This window comes from Mauremys reevesii, linkage group 4 (genome assembly GCF_016161935.1).
Source record: "Mauremys reevesii isolate NIE-2019 linkage group 4, ASM1616193v1, whole genome shotgun sequence".
In the NCBI taxonomy this organism is placed as follows: Eukaryota; Metazoa; Chordata; order Testudines; family Geoemydidae; genus Mauremys; species Mauremys reevesii.
The window spans coordinates 106898360-106918847 of NC_052626.1; the positions used below are offsets into that span (position 1 = coordinate 106898360).

The window sequence follows — 20488 nt, forward strand, 5'->3', positions numbered from 1 at the left end:
AGCAACTTTTTCAATTCCTAGCCAAAATCAGCACCTGGGGGAAGGGTTTCTATGCTGATATAACTGTACTTTGGCATAACACTAGAGTAACACCACAGTGAGCCAGGTGCATAGAGTAATAGATCAGCACTATGCATTTACCAACTTCTCACTCTCTCTCATTCTCAAATAGATGCTAACAACATATACCATATGTTGAGTTATGAGAGGTCAGCTCAAGGTATTGATATTGATCATAAATTTTGGTAAATGTCAATAAAAATCCTGGTTTGTTTCCTATATATCTGGAAGTCTCTCTCCCGTGAGCGGTCATAGCAGATATGATCACTTGGGTGCTAAACCAAATAGTTCCTTACATTTAAACATGGGAGCCAGAGGCTGGCTGTTTTAGCAAAGAATTATTAGTTCTTGAAGTTGCTTTCCCCTTCTACTGGCCTAAAAGCTATTTCAGGACCCAAGTGTGCTGACCTCCAGGACTGGTAAAAGCTGGTTAACTGGTAACGCCTATCTATTTGTTCAGGCTTTTTTCTTTTGAGAGGTATAGCAGGGTGTATTTTTGTGTATATCTGGATGTGTAGTCAAGGTTTCTCATCTTTAGAGGATATTAGCCACCTAACCTGATATACAACAATGGACACATTTTTTAAACTAAAAAGGAAATGTTTGTGAAGTGTATTTTATGCTATTGCCATACTACCTACAGTATAGTACCTAAGAAATCACTTTTCTCTAGTATCACAAATCATGTTGGCCATTTTGTACAACATGCTAACAAAGTGCAAACCAAGGGCCCAATCCTGAAAACACTTATTACTCAGCATTGTGCTTATTATCAAGTACACTGGGTGCATTTAATTTCATTTTGGTGTAAGGGATAGTAAATGTTCCTGGATCTCTTCCCTACATTTAAAATGGGAAATCCTGCTAGAACCAGTAATACCTCTAGAATGGCAACAAATGTAAGTGCACCCGCCCTAATCTCCTTTAAGTGTAGCAGTAAACTCAGAGTTTGGGCCTAACTGTGTATACTCATGATAGTGGAAGATACACATGCATATATTGTATGTATAGTATCCTTAACTGATTATGTATTAGTTTTAAGGGCTAACATCTTGTTAGTGAATTTCCAAAAGCAAAAGGTGGTATCTGAAAGTGTGGATGTGTGTGTGCATTTCAGGAGGCAAGGTGTTTGAGAATCCTTGCTATGTCCACCATAGAAGCATTGTGCTCTGCTAATTCTTGAGGCTGCTTTCTGTGGGATTTCTCTTTTTACAGTGCATTTTTTGAGCTGTAATCCATGGATGAAATCCTGGCTGCACTGAAGTTAGAGGAGTTTTGCCATTGACTTCAATGGAGCCAGAATATCACTGCAGGTTTTCCTAATGGAACAGACAGCACGCTATACAACAACTTACCTCTGTTTTACAAATATTGTTTTTATAATTCATTTTCAGCTCATTCCACCATTTTCTTTTCCCTGCAAAAGGGGAACATGTGGTCCAAACTGTTTAAATGTTTTACTGACACCTTGGATCCTAAAATTCAGGAGCGCCCAAGTGTGACATGTGACAATCTGAAATCATACTCGTGTACAAGCAGCCTCTTATATTTGCATCTGCATTAGGTGATTTACAAGGGAAATTGGTATCTCAGACCTGGTCTACACCATTTTTGTATTGGTATAACTATGTTGGCTTTGGGTGCACTTTAAAAAAAAATAGTTATAGTAGTACCACTCCTAGTATGGATGCCATTATACTGGTTCAAAGGTGATTTATGCTAGTATAGCTAATCCCCTTCTCTCACAGGAGCAACATATACTGGTATAAGCAATTGTAAATACTGTTAGCACTTATACCAGTATAGTTAAAGCAATACAACGTGTGTGTGGAGATAAGCCCTACGTGCCTATTCAAGTTCAATAACTAGCCCTGGGCTACAATAGAAGTGTCCAAGACTCATAGCATGAAGATTATTTCAATTTAAACTTACGAGCCCATAGGGCTGACTGTTGCCCCTTGCAAAATGAGTGTAAAATGCTACCAAATCAGAATTAAGCTAAACCAATATGACACAGACATAAACAGATTTAAACATGGCTTTTAAAAACAAACAAACAAAAAAAAACCCCAACAGCACTGTCTTAAAAACCAAATGTGTGTTTTAATTAAACCAATGCAACTTTTGTGTTTAGGCAAGGCTTTGGTTAAAAACAAACCTGCTGCTTTACCGGCGGGTAAGTAATATGGTGGTAAAATCACTAGAAGCTGAAGGAGCCTTGTCTAGATTAGGGCTCCCAGTGGCTCAGAAGTTTATTTCCTGGAGTACACAATGCCAGAGAAGATGCCATGAAAAATATGCAGTTGGACTAGGATCCAACCATATTTGCAGAAGCTGTTCTATTACCCTACTTATTTTGTTTAAATCTTCTAGTTGCCAAATAAGATACTGTGTGCCAGATCCTTCAGCCAGTGTGAATCACCATAGTCAATTTAGGCTTCAATGCAGCTACTCGGATTTACACACCCCCTGAAGGATCATGGCCTGTAGATTTTTCTATCAAAGCAATAAATTGTGGGCCACGTACTAGATCAGAGGTGGGCAAACTACGGCCTCCTGCCCGGCCCCTGAGCTCCTGGCCCGGGAGGCTCACCCCCGGCCCCTTCCCTGCTGTTCTCCCTCCCCCACCGCCTCAGCTCGCCCCGCCACCAGCACAATGCTCTGGGCGGCGGGGCTGCGAGCTCCTGGGGCAGCACAGCTGCAGAGCCGTGGCCTGATCCAGTGTTCTGAGCAGTACGGTGGTGGGGCTGGCTCCAGCGGGCAGCACAGATACCTGTCCTGCTGCTCTGGGCCGCACGGCTGGAGCGCCACCAGCCACCACTGCTCCAGGCAGTGTGGTAAGGGGGCAGAGAGCGGGTGGGGGGGGGGTTTGGATAGAGGGCAGGGGAGTTGGGGATGGTGGTCAGGGAGTGGGGGTGTGGATAGGGGTCGGGGCGGTCAGAGGGTGGGAAACGGGGGGGTTGAATGAGGGCAGGAGTGCCAGGGGGCAGTCAGGAGGAGAAAGGGGGTTGGATGGGGCAGCAAGAGGTCCGGGGGCTGTCAGGGGGCAGGGGAGTTGGATGGGGCAGGAGTCCCAGGGGAGGGCCATCAGGGGGCGAGAAGCGGTGGGGGAGAGGCGTGTCGGATAGGGGGCAGGGGGTAGGCCACACTTGGCTGTTTGGGGAGGTACAGCCTCCACTAACCAACCCTCCATACAATTTTGGAAACCGGATGTGGCCCTCAGGCTAAAAAGTTTGCCCGCCCCTGTGCTAGATGGTGCAGATGGGAACAAAAAAAGGGGTTGGGAAACTACTGAAGTAGACAAAAGGGAGCAAGGTGTGCCTTAGTGACATGCTTTTCTTCTCCCTCAAGAGACCACAGATACCCCCTCTCCACACAGACTGCCAATGTCCAGTGCTCCACATTTGGGGAGGAGAGTGGAGGTCATTGCAGGGGTGGGAGGTAGCGGAGCTGGAAAGTAGCCACTCAGGGGGGCCAAATGGAGATCTACACAGAAGTCTGTGGAAGAATTGCTGTTGCACCAGTAGCTTTTTCTCCATCACAGAAGTGGCACCATGCCTGGGGAAAACAATACTTGGCAGTTCAGCTCCTAAAGGGCAAGCATGGAAGGATAGCCTGACAACCACACAGAATGAGTGGCTCTCTATGGGGCTAGTACAGGGTGCATGTGGTTTGGCACAGGTTTTATTAGACATTCTACCTTCTCTTTGTGGTGGTACAGTCTGATGATTACTTCTCAAATTTTAGCACGTGGAATTTGAGGCACGTGTTTTAGAAAGGAAAGATGTTGTGTGGTTAAAGGCACTGGACTAGAACTCAGGAGGTATGGGTCTAGTTCCCAACTCTGCCACAATCTCCCACTTTGGAAGTCATTTACTCTCGCATTTACTCTCTCTGCCTCAGTTCCCCATCTGTAAAATGGGAATAATACTGCTTCTTTTCTCCCAACCTTTACCTATATAGATTGTCAGCTCTTCAAGGAAGGTGCTGTCTCTCACTATATGTATGTACAGTACCTAACACAACAAGGCCCTGATCTCACAGTTGGGCCCTACTGTAATGTAAACAACATTAATACCCTCCCCCAGTGGGGCAGCATGCAGTTCTACTTGTAAATCATAGTGAAATTTCACATGGTAAAATCTAAGAATTCCAAGATTCCTTGAAGGCTGGAATTGTCCCACCATCCTGCTGCATGGCATTGGGCAAATCAATTGTGTTGGGAGGTTAAACACATTCATGTTCACAAAGCACTACAGAAGCAGGATTAGTAAGTATTTGATTCGCCCCTCCCCCTGCCAGTACCACATATACCCCATTCAGAGTTCCTTCTGCTAAAGCCAGGCGTTCAACCACCACCTGGAATGTAGGCCTCAAGCTCCCTGCCTGTAGGCCAGGTGCAGTGCAACCACCGCATACATCTGGCCTGTTTTAAAACTGCACTGCAGTTTTGTAGCCAAAATAGCACTCTAGTACGTTACGTGGAGATTTGGCTGTGATGAGAAGCCAACTAGGATTATGCTAGTGAGCTTCCCTTTGCAGCAGACCCCCCCCCTTTCACCTTTACACCTGGAATGGCTGCAGGGATAAGTAAGGGACAAGTAAATCAATTTCCCCTGTACCCCTTCCAGGGGTAAAGCACTTCTACCAAGCTGTGACAAAAACAAAAATCAGGAAGGATTTGGAAAAAGGCTCATAAATGGGAACACTGAATATGAGCTGGAGAAAAAAGGAAGATGGGTCATCTAAAAGGAGGGCCAAGGAAGGAACAAGGAACAAAAAGCAGAAGATAAACAAGCCTAAGGAAAAGGCTCTCCACTGCCAGAATCTCCCCAGTACACAGCTGCATTCAAGGTCTTTTGCATCACTTACGTGCTGCTATATTTGTTACAGAAGATATTTTTCAAACCTATTACTTCAGTACATAGAGCTAGGACTAGCCCTGAAAGTACAGAGCCACTGAATCAACAACTGCTTATGGCTTGTTTTTAAGCACCGGTAACTTCTCTCAGTTTCTGATTAAGTCCACCTGAAAATTCAAATGCTCTACGGATCCACTGACAGCTGCTAGACATTCTCTGTGTACTTTAGCGTTGTACGTTAGACAGCCTCAAAGTCATTAGCATAGGGGAAACCATCAAAAGGAAGAAATACATAACTTTCTTTCACAGATGTGGTGTGATCAGGCTGTGTGCTTATTTTTACTAATAGTTACTCTTTAAAGTCCTGCAGTTTCTGGGACCTAGTCAGAATTCTTAAGTTTCCATGATCCTAAAAATATTCTGGTGTTCGATGGACTGTGTGGAAATACCTGACATTTATTTGTATAATCAGTATACTGTGGTGCACTTCATCTGCTGCAGCCAAGGAGCACTCAGCTCAGCAGGGGGAGTGCAAAGGAGTCTGAGTCATTTGGTCTCCAGGAGCAACTTACAGAATCCTACATAGGTTGTTCCAATTTAGGACTTCTGGGCCTGTCACAACAGCCCAGTGATCACCAGGACAGAGGTATGACCAGTGCGTACCTGTTTCTCTTTGCAATGCCCCCTGCACTAGCTGCAAAAAGAGGATGGACTAGGTACTCTCTCTAAACTACCTGGGTTACTCCAGTGTCTGGGTAAGCCAGATTTAGGGCAGCTTGGTGCTGCTGGAGCAGGAGGATCTGATCATAAACATTTGAGTTGCTTTAGTGGCTGTTAAAACATGGCTTTGGCAAGTATATATTGTCTTTAATGGTATCAGAATAAAAGTGAAGTAGTTGAAAAATAGATTTAACATGCAAGGTATTCATGGCCAAATGTCAGATTTTTAGCCCAAGCAGAAGTTATTAGGAGGAGAAATTTACAATGACTCTGGTAGTTTCCTTGATGCCATCTTGTTTATAACAAGGAATGTACAAAGTCCTGCTGTTCTGAATGCAGGAGTTTCTTTGCTTATACCCCCCAAGCCTCTTTAGCCAGCACTGGATCCAGAAGCCCCCTTTCTAAGTTCTTTCAGGGTCACACATGATGCTTATCCAGGCTGTTCCCCTCTTGCCCCCACATTCTGTCCTGTTCCAGCTTGTACACATCATCCCTCCCTCCCTCTGGCCTGGTCTACACTTTAAACTCCGGTTGCATAGCCACCACACTTAGGGTTGTGAAAGCCCACACCCCGGAGCGACACAGCTACGCCAGCCTAATCCCCCATGTAGCTGCAGCTAGGTCGACAGAAGAATGCTTCTGTCCACCTTGCTACCATCACGCAGGGAAGTGATTTTTTTTCCATCGCTGTAGGAACATTCTTTTTGTTAGTGTAGGTTGTGTCTACATTAAAGGGTTATGCTGGCATAGCTCCAGCGCCATAGCTATAAGCCACTGTGTTCTCTCAGTTTTTGTCTGCACTACAGTTTGTCTCACCTTTACATACACACACTCAAACCCTCCACTCACATGGTGCTAGTTTCCAGGCAGACTTCATTATGCTGTGTTTTAGATGGGGCTCCAAAACTCTCTCTTACTGCTATCTTAAATGAAGGATACATTCACACCCATCAGTTTGTTCAATGAGGGTTTAACCCAACCCATAACAACCTTCTCCCCCCCTCTACCCACCCCCATTTGGGGGGGGTAGGGGGGATTATAACCACACAATGTTCATGAAAATGCACTTTTCTTTGTTAATTACAAACTTGGGCCCTGATCCTGTTAATACTTAATGCACCTGAGTAATCTCACTGAAAAAAATGGGACTATTCACATACATAAAGTTAAACACGTGTGTTTGCCGGTTTGGGGGTCTTAAAAATGACAATTAAAATGTAGGGCCTGATCCTGTTGCCCTTATTCACGTAGGTAAAGGCTATACATTGGGCTTTCAAAAATTGTTTTTATGTTATCTTTTGGCCTGTGGAATAAACTCTCAGTGGAGAAGCTGGAGGCCCTATATGACACATCAAAAACTAGGCTGGAATGATCTTCACTAATAAGGCCTTTTTGATCTTTGACTTAAGTATGTATAGATGCTGTCTTTGTTCCATTCTTATGTATAGGCAGCAGAATGAAATGTACAAGATTCTGTAGGGCCCAGATCTCTTGTCTCAATCTTGCAGGCGCCTTACAGTTGCAAGATTGAGACAAGAGTCTAGCAGAATTCTCACAATTTGAATTTTCTCTATGCCTTTTCCCTCCAAGTTAATTAGGTATCCAATGTTAGATATGCTCTTCTAGCATGAAAATAGGAAACCAAGAGATGAAAATAAATCACTATTTAGAAAATAGTCTACAATCTATTTTATCAGTTGCCAGAAGGAAAGCCACCAAGAAATCCAGTCACTTCATTTTTAGCAAGTTAATTGAAACCACTTTACTTAATCCAGTATTAGTTGCAAAATAAAATTCTCTCTCTCTCTACTAACTCATGGAACCGCCTTTCTTATAAATCATTGGCACTCACTGCAGTTATGCAATTATATCACACCTGCAGAGTCTACCCAGCTATCCACACCAAGGCCACTTAAAACAACTCAACAGCCACCAGCTAGTGACAGCTGGCAAACCCAAACCTGTCTCCGGTAGTCTATCATATGTAATCAATTGCAAATAGAGCTTCAACAGACTCATCCTATTATTTCCTGGCTAATTCCCTCAGGGAAAACAAGCCAGCAACTCTCCACTTTGAATCATGATGCTAGTAATACCCGCCCTCTCCCATCCCCTCCCTTTGCATCAGTTCACTACTCTGCTTTGGCTTTTCAGCTTGATATCCGTTATGTTATGTCAGCTGTTACATTACGCTTAAAACAATAGACTCCAGCTGGCTGAGGTCAGATGTAAAAACAAGGACCTAACAAAGCCACAGGCCCTCCAGTTATACTGAAATTGAGATACATACTCAATGTAGCACTTAATGACAAACTACTTTCCAGACATTTGGGCAAGGCATAAAGGAAACACCTGTCACTGCAAACATTACAGACTAATCCTGATAAATCCTAAATTTAAAAATCCTTCTTTTCATTGCTTGCCTCTACCGTATGCCAGCATTTCACAGACTTGGATTTTTTTTTCCCCAAGGTGGTTCTTTTATTTTTTTCTTCTTCTATTTATTAAAAATGTTATACATTTTATGGAATTTGTAATTATATGGAAAACATGTTTACTACTACAGGCTTTGGTTTTGAGTCACTGGTCATAGAGCTATGCTGATTGACACCAGCTGAGGATTGACACCAGCTGGCTCAACATGAGCTCTCTGGTAGAGTATGCCCCGAAAAACAAGATACAACAGAAAATAAATTATACAATTCTTAGATCGATTTTCTTAGACTGACTTTCATATCAAAAGTTGCTGACTCCCTGAAGTTCAGCTGCACCAAATGAAAAAAACAAAGCAACCAAAAAACCTGGCATATATGGATTGATAAAAGCAAATATAAATGAGAAAGATGCTGGACTGACAGCACTGGAAACTGAAGTTCTCCATTTTTCTACAGAAAAGGTACAATATAGTCAGTGCAATATAGACAGTCCAACCCTGTCCTTCCAATGTGCCTCATATATAAATAGTTGAAGGAGCTTGCTCTAAGAGTAATAAGATAATTCAATCTCCATGCCCATTCAGTCCTTCCTCTGTGCCAAGATTGCCAACTGGGGCGCTGGTGGTGGCGACACATATGTAACATGGATCCTCCATCACAGTCCATATTGAGATCACCATGTCATAGCACGTCAGCCACCAAACAGCCAGCAGATGGCAACAATTCATCACTATTGACCTTTTCTGGATTGCAATCTGTCACCAACTCAACAGCATTACTAAGAAGGCCTTTCTTCCATGAGTCATTCAACCCCAGTCCTGAAATCTCAGTCCCACTAAATCCCACTCAATTTACAATCATTCAGTTCCATGTTACCAGAGATATGAAGGCCAAATTCTGCCATCCTTACTCAAGTTGGCAAGTACCTTACTCCAGGAGTAGCCCTGCTGAAATCAGTGGAACCAGAGGCACAGTAAACTACTCCTCACTGTGCATAAAGGGTAGCAGAATCTGGCCTATGAATTTATCAGATGGTATACAAACCATGCAGAACAAAGATGCAAAATTACTTTTGAACTGGCATAGGCAAGCTGGCTCAGAAATATTAAAAGCCTCCCCCAATTTCTAGAACTGAACTTGAACCAAATCTTTTTTGGGGGTTTGGATACATAATTTTCTATCATTGGCCAAGACAAGCACCACAGATACAGCAATACTAGAGGAAAGGCTCTTCTGTCTGTAATTCCTACTGTGAGCAGAAATAGAAGTGCCAGAATTTTCTCAGAGAACCTTCTTCTCTTCAGCTTGCCAGTCCAACGTTCCAGACTAAAATTAGCATCCAAACCTACAACCATCTGCACCTAACGAGCAGACGTAGACACACTCACAGCAAATGAGTGCACTGCTAGCAAGCTAGAGATATATGATTAATAAGCAAGTGAAAATATCTGTGAGAGAAGCAAGATGGTAACTCAGTGTTGCCTACTCTAGCAATGTTATCGCAGGTCTTTTGATATTTGGTATTTTTCTTAAATTCTCCAACTTCCAGAGTCAGGTGAGTACATGAATCTCATCTTTCATTAAAAAAAATCCTATCCCTTATGTCTGAAGGGAAAAGCTTGAAAACACAAACCCTAACGGCTCAAAAACCAGAATGCAATTTATTATTTTTTCAGTCTCATATCTTAACGCTTGGGGTTGGCAATGTCAATAACTATAACATTGTAACAAGGATCTGCCTATCCTAAGGTGGCACATTAGGTCTGCCTGTCTGGTGGTAGGAGGAGTGATTATTTTTTTCTTATTTAAGCAAAAGATATAATACTCTCTTACAACCTCTCTCTGTGCTCTGATGTGTGGACACAGAGTTAAAGGAGCATCCATATTTCTTTCTACCTCTGTCCCTATTACAATACTAGCATTCATAACATTGGTATCTATGAAGTTGCTGCTTAGCAGTTACCTCATATTCCTAGAATAATTTTTTCTGAAGTAACATTAGAACAATTTAACCACATGAGCTTATTTTCCCATTAAAGGTTTTAGAAGAGGAGTAGTTATGTGGGAGTGCTGAGGTGACAGTGAAAGCACTGCAGGAGACATGTGCCCAGTTCATTTCAATGGCAGGTTTCTTTTTGAAGGGAGGGTTGGAGAAACTAAGTACCAAAACACACAGGGTCAAGGAATCAAGCAGGATGAGTTACAAGGATTTTGTGGTAATAACCAGTGTGCCTACACCAGTCTCTGACAGCTACCTTTACATCCCCCCTCAGAAATAATTGGGTTGTGGGTTTTTTGTTTACCAACAGTACTAAAAAAAACCTGATCTAGTTTGAAATTTTTAATCTTATTTGAAAGAGCATCTATTTATTAATAGTGAGATCATTCTAGATCATATTTTACCTACTTGAGAACTCAGTGATTTCAGATTCAATTGTGTTGAATTTATTCACCCCAATGAAAGTCTCCTCACATCATGGTTCAATGCTGCCCCCTATAGATTGCAAGTCAGAACTACTCCTCCCTACTATACATGTTTATTTTAAACATAACCATAATTAACCAAAAAGATCAATGGCCCTTCTTTTCTCTGCAGTTTGACTCTGGCCACATAAGTGGTTCAAAAGACCTTTAATGCAGCTACATTTTCTTGTGTAGCTAATAGTTTGGACACATTTTCCCTCTATTACTCCTCTGGACCTTGCTCCCATCTCTCCAATTCTTTCCCTCATCAGTTTCTCCTGCACTACTACCATGTGTCAAGCACATGTACCAAGCTCAGTTTAAACAAACCATAACCCAACAAACAAACAAAAAACACACAGGAGGGGGTTGGGAAACACTCATAATCAGGACCCCATTTTGTGCACTAAACCAGATTAAATAATTTTCAACCCAATTTAGTTATACCTGTGCAACCCCCTCTCTGGGCTCTCTTATTTCCATTTAAAATTGGCTTATTTTGGTTTAGCTTAAACTTGTTTGTAATGACTTGGTGTAAACTGAAATAATAATATCCACACAGACTATGGCACTGTTTTAACTAAATCCATTTAAAATCACATCTGAAGTTAAATGGTACAACTTTCTCATGTAGACAAGGTCTTACTCTTTCTCCCTCCCCTTTTCGGATTTTTTTTTTTTTTTTTTTTACTTCTCTTGCCATGACTGAGTGTATGTCTATATAGCAATCATGGAGCATGATTGCAGCTTGCATAGGTATACCTGAGCTAGCTTTAATCTAGCTAGCTGGGGTCCCAGAGCAGTGAAGGTGTGGGAGCTCAAGCTTCAGCATAGGCTATGCCCATGCATAATTACCCATGGTTCCAGACAAGTTTGTACAGCCCATGTTGAAGTGCACACTGCCATAGTTTCACCCACACAGGCCCCAAAGCTAGCTAGATTACTGCTATCTTGGGTACATCTAAACGCGCTGCAGTCATACCCTGCGATTGCAATACAGACATACCCTGATCCACTGGTCTGGGCTACAAATAACATTGTGACGCAGAAGAGGGGCTGGCTGGGAATGGTTGCTGAGGTTCCTTGTGCAGTGCTTATCCTCAGGGTCTTACACAGGACAGAATGATCATTTTGTTCCCCAGCATAGAAATGGTAAGAAACAGGCAGCTGGCAGGAGGGAGCAGCTGGTGGCACAGTTATCACTGGAAGAACTACACAGCAGAAAAGTGCTTATTTGATTTACACATCCAAAGGGCTGGGTTTAAAACAAGCTCTAGGTAGCAGCAAGGCATGGAGGAGTGGGTACAGCTAGAGCCTGTGGGGGATTTTTAGCCCTCTCTGCAGTGGGATGTCCTATGAGAATACAAGGCAGATATATTCCTGAAATCACCGCCAGATGGCTCGCTGGTATTTGAAACAGGAAACTAGATCTTTCATTTCTAGTATCAGGGGTAAATGCTTATTATACTGGTTCAAATCCAGGTTATGTGAATAATGGATGAAAGTAATTAAACCTGATGGTTGTTTGGTGGCCTACATGAAATTAAGAACAATTATACCTTGAATTTAAATAGCGATTTGATCAACAGCACTCAAAGTGCTTTACTCCCATTTTGCAGATGGCGGACTAAAGCATAAAAAAGAATAGGAATGATTTTCTTCAGGGCCACACAGCAAGTCAGTGGCTTTTGTTAATAGAACCCAAGTCTCCCAACCGCCAGCCCAGCGTTCAGTCCTTTGACCCACAGCTGCCCCAGTGAGTTGTTGGTCTCATTCCAATTATTGGGGAAATCTGTCCACATTGTAAACCCATTCCCCCCACACAGTTAGCATGAACTGACACAGCACTGCCAACCCCCAAAACATTCAAAATCAGGCCCCACAAATCATGAGATTTAAAAAAAAAATCATTTGGGGCTCTTTTAATTTGCCTTCTTGGTTTCTGGCCCTTCAGATCATATTTTCCCCGCAATCATGAGGGACAAATTTTTTTCCCCTCCCCCAAATGAAAGCTGAGATTCTAAACTCCAAGAGCTGCGGCTCTAAGAGAAGCATTCAATATCATGAGAGTTAGGACATCTTAACTGGCAGTCCCAGCAGAGGGAAAGGATTGAATGGGCATGGAGGCTGAACTACCCTAGCCCTGGCCCTTTTGGATCAAGACAGAGGTATGCTGCTGGGACAATGCATAGCCTGTATTGTATCTGTTCTTTGGAGTGAGTACATTGATCCCAAGGGCTCCTGCCCCCTTCCCTCTGCCACCTTTCACATACAATAAGCTCACAATTTATTAAAAAACAAAAAACAAAACCCACTAAACATCAAAGTTCATCTCCCAAGTCCCCACCCACCCCCATATGAAGACTCTCTTGATGCTATTGTTTTGCTCTTACTGACAACAGATGCAACAAGATAGACTGTCTTCACAGTGAAAAGATTTAGATATTTTCCTCTCTCTCTTTTTTTTTTAAATATAAATACATAAAAGCTGGAGAATAAAGCCTAGACTTCACTTAAGCCTTCATTCCAACCTAGTTTCTCTTAAATAGAGAATAAATTCCCTTGCCAGCAATATTAATATTAAAAAAATCTAATGTGTAGAAGTTGACTAAGGGTCACACACACGCACACACACAACTATTTGTGTGAGTAATATTTAAGAAGAGTAGGAGAAAGAACCCAGAACATACAAAGTTGAAAATGACATACACTCCCCATAAAAGTGTGCATAAAAAAATTCTGGGGTGGAAGCAATATTGAAGTGAGATTCCTCCAAGAAAATAGCTTTTTCAGGCACACTGAAAATAATAACCTCCAGTTCAGCAAAATATTTAATCCTCTTGGATTAGGAACTTGGATTTTCTTAGATCATGCTGACAGCATTTTGTTGTGTTCTGGCACCATAAAATCCTTGCTTATGGAAGTAAAAGAAAAAATATGGTCTCTCTGGGAACATATATCTCTGAATTATGTTTTTCCCCCCACAGTTTAAATATTGTACTCTCAAAATCAATTTTTACACAAATACACCACATTCTCTTCATGAGTCATGGCAAAAACTCTCCCGCACCAGTACTTTAAACAGGCCAAGCATACATGTACTCTTCAAAATGATGATCCTTTTGCAGGCTTGGCTCTGACCTGAGCTCATGCTGGCTAATTGCCAATGTGCAACCAGGGAGTCAAAACCCTACCAGAGCACCATCTAGTGAGGCAAAGTGAAAATAGCAGGCTGAAAATTGTGATTATTTTGAAACAGACAAAACACCACTTCTCCCCTAATCACTCATCACAACTATGCTTAGGGCATGTCTACACAGCACAAGCTGTGCTTGGGCTAGCCTTCCCAAGCTAGCTGGAATCATGGGTTTCAGGGTGGGTAGTACCCCGTGCCTGGCATGGATCCTGGTTATGAATTTGGCTTGCTAGCCTGCTCTGAAGCCCACGCTGCAGTGTCTTCACTACTAGTGTTACCTGCATTAGCTGGATTCACGTTAGCTCGGGTAGGCTAGTCTGTGCACACTTACTGCTGTGTAGACATATCCTTAGACCTGGCTACCTCAGCCCTCTTCACAACCACGTGTAGTGATAAAGTACAGAAAATGACTCAGCTAATTAGAGTTTTCTTGTTTACCATAGCAGGCGGGAAAACACTTCAGGGATATGTTTATATTTCATGTGGAATAGTTTCCCCTCATTTATTCTTGTAATTTAAAGGTAGTTTTGTTTAGGAAAATATTAGAATTTTTAAACACTGGTTGGTAAGTCACCATCTACAATGCAAGAATCCTCTATTCCCTAGTTTGCAGTGAAAAGGCTACACTGTACTATTCCAGAAATGCTATGCTGGTATGACTCCTCCGCATAGAGACACTGATCTAGAATAAAATAGATTTCATTTCAGGATAATTACTCCACTTTGTGAGCAGAATAAGGGCTCGTTTACACATGGAGCTACTCTGGAACAGCTATTTAAAGCAAAAAACTGTTCTTTAATAACTCTGTGGACTCTCTTATTCTACATACTCAGTGTGTAGAATAAGAGTCCACAGACAGAGTTATTCAAGAACAGTTTTGTGCTTTAAATTCACACCCTGCCCTAAATTGAATTAACTTTCAAGAGTAGACATGCTTTAATTATTCCAAAATTAAGTCACTTTTATTTTAGAATAGATAGGGCATACAGGGAGCCATTTTAGAATAGCTACTGGAAACAGTTACTTCAGAATAGCTATGCTGGGCAATTTCCTCATGCACACAAGCTCTCAGATTGTAAAATCCTATGGGAAGAGCCCTTGTCTTATTTGCCTGCAAAGTAGGAGCTGATTGAAAAATGCAATATGTTTTCTGCAAAAGTTTTGGAATGAAATGAAAATTGTGTGTTTTATTCAAGTGGGGGTTTTTTTGCAAAATTTTTCAGTTTTTTTTTTTTTAATTCCTTCTCACCTCCATCTTTTCCCATTTTCCCAACTTTTTACAGTAGAAAAGAAGGGTGGAAAGAGAAAAGGGGTGACCTCTCACAAAAAACAAAACACCCCCCACAAAAACAAAAACAAAAAAACAGGACTGGGTTTTATGGTAAAGAAACAACAAAACAAAACCTGAACATTTTAACCAAAATACCAATTTTTGGTTCAGTTGAAAAGCCAATAATTTTCTTGAAAAAAAATGTCTGGGTGAAAATATTTTCAGCCAGCTCTAGGTGTTACACGTTCATAATGGGCCAGTTCACGAGCTTTCCCTCAGTAACCGTCTCAAACACAACAGCATTTTCAGACTATATATGCACTCGTAAGAAAAACAACAACAACAACAACAACTTTAAGAATATTCCTGCCAACAAAGATAGAAAAGAGCTTTTCAAATTTCCTTCTTGTGGAAGATACTCAGACTTGTGGCGATTGGTGACCTTATCAAAACCTAGATACCTACCATAGGTAGATAGATGAATCATCCCTTTTAAGAGAAGCCCGGAAGTAAGGGACAAGGGGCAGTTATGGGAGGCATAAGGCAGAGATAGTGGAACAGAATGGTACAAGAATGGTGCAATATCTTCCCCTTATGTGCTGGTACCTCTCCGCAGGCTTGGGATCAGGGGGAGGGCCCCAATATAGCCACTCAAAGGGAGTGGGGAATACTCCAGGGGAGAAGAGTCCCTGTGCTCTCCTGAAGATAGGGACTTCAATTTTAGGTGGTCTTTATATAGGCCATGCAAGGTGGAAGGAAGGCTTCTTGTGCCTTTTCCCCACATTTTACATGCAAGGGTCAGGCATTATCTGGCTCAGTATCAGTTAGTCAACACTTCTTCTACATAAATCACTTTGGAAATGTGAGAGTTGCTATATACACAACTCAATTTTGCAAAAGTTTTTGTTGATCAGCCCTTCAGCTGACAGTCTCATATTTACTTGGGTACAAGCTGAGGGACGGTCTCGGCCTCCAAATCCACCCCACTGTCCAAGGTCAAGGGAAAACCTGCCTTGGGCAGGGCACTGGTACTTGCCCTCTTGGGAAAAAGAAATGGACCCAATTTTACAGAGTTCAAATAGGATGAGACATTTATTTAAATGTTGGCCTCACAAAACACATGCTTGTATTGTGAAACTCAACATTTTAAACAATAGTTTGAGAGGCCTCATGACCCTCAGACTCCACAAGTTTCACTCCAGTCTAATGTTAACGCTTCCTATTATCCCAGCTATATCCAGACAGCAACAACTTCCTCCAGCATCTTACTCCACTTCCGACAGACATTTCTATATAGCTGGCCTTTGAGGCCTCTCTTTTATTAATACTAGTTTGTAAGTTAACTTGCCTGCCCTTCTTATTATGTACCTAGTTTCCTTCTTCATCCATGCTTGGCAACAGCAATGTCACCTGTATTCATTGTTTTCCCCAAAATCAGTATTATTGATTTGTATTGCAGTACACCTACAAGTCCTAGACCTGGACCAGGCCTCCATTATGCTAGGTGCTGTACAGACACAGAACAAAAAGATATTCCCTGACCCAAAGGAGTATGACAGAAGTTTGCATTTAAAATATGGGTATAAGCACTCCCACACAGGTCTGTCTGAACTCTCCCCATGCCTTCTGACGTCTTTGTTTGGAGCAGCAGCTTGCACTCCTATTTTTGCACTCCTTGACCTTTGACTGTAGCTACTCATTTCTATTTCTTCCATCCTTGAAGTCATACTGTAGTTTCTCTCTGAGGAGCTCTTCCATTAATTCCCATCTAAGAGCATCCTAAGTCCAGTTCCCATGGTCAAACATATTCCATAAAAATATCATTAAAAGATCTGCATAGAAAGCTTTGCTAGGCAGATACTAATGACAGTCACATTCTGATGCCCTTACTTATGATGTTCAATGGCACCTTAACTCCATGAATAGTTCCACTGCAGTTGGATAAACTCTCTAGGGCCAATGCAAGTCAGACAGCATGGAGGGGATTGTTCAATAACCAGCTCCTTAATCATAGCCTGTGGGGACACACATTTGATCATTTAATGTAAAATTGTTCCATGTTGACAGTCAAGTCAGTCATTGATGAAGATGCTCTCAAGAAGAGTCTCCCATATACAATATATACATAAGGAACAATTTCTCATGTATTTACTGTAGAGATTTCATTAAACATCTGCCAGCTGACTCAGCCCTTCCCTGCATACTGAAATATAAACTCAGACTAATATTTGCTTTTGCATCACATGCATGGGTGCACTTAAACCTCCAAATAAAAGTTTCTGTGCAAACAACTTTGATGAACGCAGAATACATTTCTTTACTGAACTGACTGCCAGAACACTGCCTTTTGTTTTAAACAGGCACTTGACCCTATTGTATATATCATGTGAACTTCCAAAATTAACCCTTTGGGAAAAGAAAGTCAGGATTTGCCATTGCCAAATATTGATGCATATAGTAGTGGGAATTCCCAATGCGGGATTAACTGCTTATAAATTAATCATAGCTTTTGTCATCAGAACAACAGAAATGCTGATTTGTTCTAGCCGGTAAGTAAGGTAATCCAATACCAGTGATGATCAGTTGTATGTTCCATGATAGCATGAAACAAATGCATCAAATACAACCAGTTATGTTGACATGAGGGGTTTCACTGAATTTGATACCATGCACCCAATATGAAATATTACACTTACCGACTGGTAACGCTAGGAGATACTATAAAAAGTGAATGTTATTGTATAGATAAGCAGAAATGTCTACAACTAATACAAAATCCCATTTATTGAAAGGGAGGATTGTAGATGGACTCAAACCTCTCTCTCCCTCCCTTCCTCTCACAGAAGCGGCCTACTAAACACAAAATTAAACTTATACATGGTGTCATATACATAGTGGTTGCCATTAAAATCTAGTTTAGGAATATATCATATGCCCATTACTGTAATACTAACACTAGTCTCAGTATATAAAAAATTGATCTCTCAGGTACCACTGGTAGTAAAAAGTAAAAAATGACCATTACTTAAGTCAGGACTTCTCAAACTGGGGGTCGAGACCCCTCAGGGGGTCCCAAGGTTATTACATGGGGGGCGTCGCGAGCTGTCAGCCTCCACCCCAAACTCTGCTTTGCCTCAAGCATTTATAATGGTGTTATATATATTAACAAATATTTTTAATTTATATGGGGGGGGTTGCACTCAGAGGCTTGCTGTGAGAAAGGGGTCACCAATACAAAAGTTTGAGAACCACTGTTTTAAGCAGTATTTTTTTAAAACAACTGGTATGACTGTATACTGTTGAGGAGCTTTTCTAATATTAATTTTAAAGTCACTACAGAGAATATTTTTACCTACTGAGAAGAATTTTAAATTTCCCATTTTTAAAAATCATATTGAGATTGCACTTGAATGCTGTATTGGTTTAAGCATAAGTCTACAGAGATGGTGTAGTGGGTATTAGCGGACGAGTATACACTTTCCAAATTTTCCCTACAGAGGCTATCAATATTCAATATCATATACAGCTTCTGTGATTGCAAAAAATTAAGCATGCTGGGAAAACCTGTGCCGGAAAATATAGACCATCTCTTGATAATAGTTTTCTGCACAGTAGACAGTTGAATAAGGTGTACAGAAACATACAGCAAATGTACAAGTATTAATTGTTTTTAAGTCAAGTGGGCAATTTAAGTTTTAATTTCTTTTCTGTGATTCAACAATCTGAATAATTCTTTGAAAAAGTTTTCTTGCTACAGTTTGAAGACAGGTTTCTGGCAGAGATCCTGAAAATGCTTCCTCAGGCATTAGAGTTGATAATAGGTAGAGAGGGAAAAAGAGACATTAGCAAATAACATTAAAAGAGGAAGCATCAACTTCACTGCCCTACTAGTGATTTAAAAACACATTCCAGATTAGCAACAAGGAGACTGGTGGCACTTTAAAGACTAACAGCATAAACTTTTGTAGGTAAAAAATCCTCACTTCTTAAAATGCAACTGATAAGAAATTCCAGATTAGAAACATCATGGAAAGCTACACTTTTACAAGACATCCACATTGCTCCAGACTACAAACATGTATGAGTAGAAAAAAGGCTCCTTTTGCTGCCTATAGCAGAGGTGGGCAAACTGCGGCCCGCGAGCCAGACTGTCCTGCCCAGCCCTTGAGCTCCTGGCCGGGGAGGCTAGCCCCCAGCCCCTCCCCCGCTACCCCCCTACCCCACAGCCACGCCACTGTGCAGGCAGCACTTTGGGCAGCGGGGTTACGTGCTCCTGCTGAGCAGCATGGCAGCACGTCTGGCTCCAGCCGGGCGGCACGGCTGCCTGACATGCTGCTCTGAGCGGCATGGTAAGGGGGCGGGGAGCGGGGGGTTGGATAAGGGGTGAGGGGTCCGGGGGGCAGTCAGGAGACAGAGAGTGGTTGGATGGGGCAGAGGTTCTGGGGGGGTGGTCAGGGGATGGGGAATGTGGTGGGGGGGGGGTTGGATAAGCGGGGTGGGATCCCGGGACTGAAGTCCGTAGTGTTGAAATCAGAACTTCGTATTTTCTGTCCTGAATGCAATGCTTTAACTAGTTACTGCTCAAATGGGGAGCTAAAAATCACTTCTGTTCTCTGAGGGGGTTCATGCAGCTCACTTCAGGGAACCCTCACCAGCTCCCTGCTCCTCCTCTTCCTCCTGCTGCTGCTTGCCTCTTCTTTCTCCTTCTCTTAACTACTTCCTGGCTCTTTATCAGTGCTCATGTCCTGCCAGAACATTCTGGGATGCTATTCCAGCAGTTTCTGGGGGAGCTGGAATGGTGTCTTATGGCATTTCCAGTCCTTTTGGCACTGGCATTCCAGCACTTCTCAAGCGCAACACTCACCCTCTGTTTTTTATAGATGCTACTAGGTGTTGTCTATCTGACCCCACTGGGAGTCAGCTACTGTAGTTAGGCACAGGAGAACTGGACCTGTTCCCTCTTAAAGGGAACAGTCACCCTACGACAGCACACCTATACTTATTTTTGAAGACGCTTGGCAGTATTCTGACAACAAATGAATTACCTCCCTGAAAACTAGAATCTAGGCCTTGAATATGGATCCACATGTTCAAGACAACAGGTGCTTAGAGTGTGGTGCAAATACTGCTCTGAGCTTTGCATTTGTCTTTAGCCAACCCCTTGGAAAACACAGGTAGCAGCTTTGATGGGCTCTGGAGAAAGCATCTATTGAAGAGAAAGCCCCTCGGCAGATCCTCAGCCATGACAAATTAACCCAACTGAAGGTCATCCCCCTGTGAAGTGGGGCCTTAAGGCTGGATTCATCTCCCATTGAAGTCAATGGGAGTGCTTCCATTGTCTTCAGTGGACTTTGGTTTAGGTCCTAAGAAAGGTTAAAGAAAGGATGAACTCCAGGAAGAGAAGTGGTGCAGTCTTGTTTGAAGCACTTTCAAATGGGTCACACATGCTGCATCAGAAATTCTGGGTGTTCAGAATACAGG

At 42.2% G+C, this 20488-nt stretch overlaps 1 protein-coding gene across 4 annotated transcripts in view; it reads right to left on the reverse strand.

The window, feature by feature from the left end:
- KCNQ1 (potassium voltage-gated channel subfamily Q member 1) overlaps positions 1-20488 on the reverse strand; it is a 552595-nt gene that overhangs the window by 424292 nt on the left and 107815 nt on the right. The gene's annotated exons all lie outside the window — the stretch shown is intronic.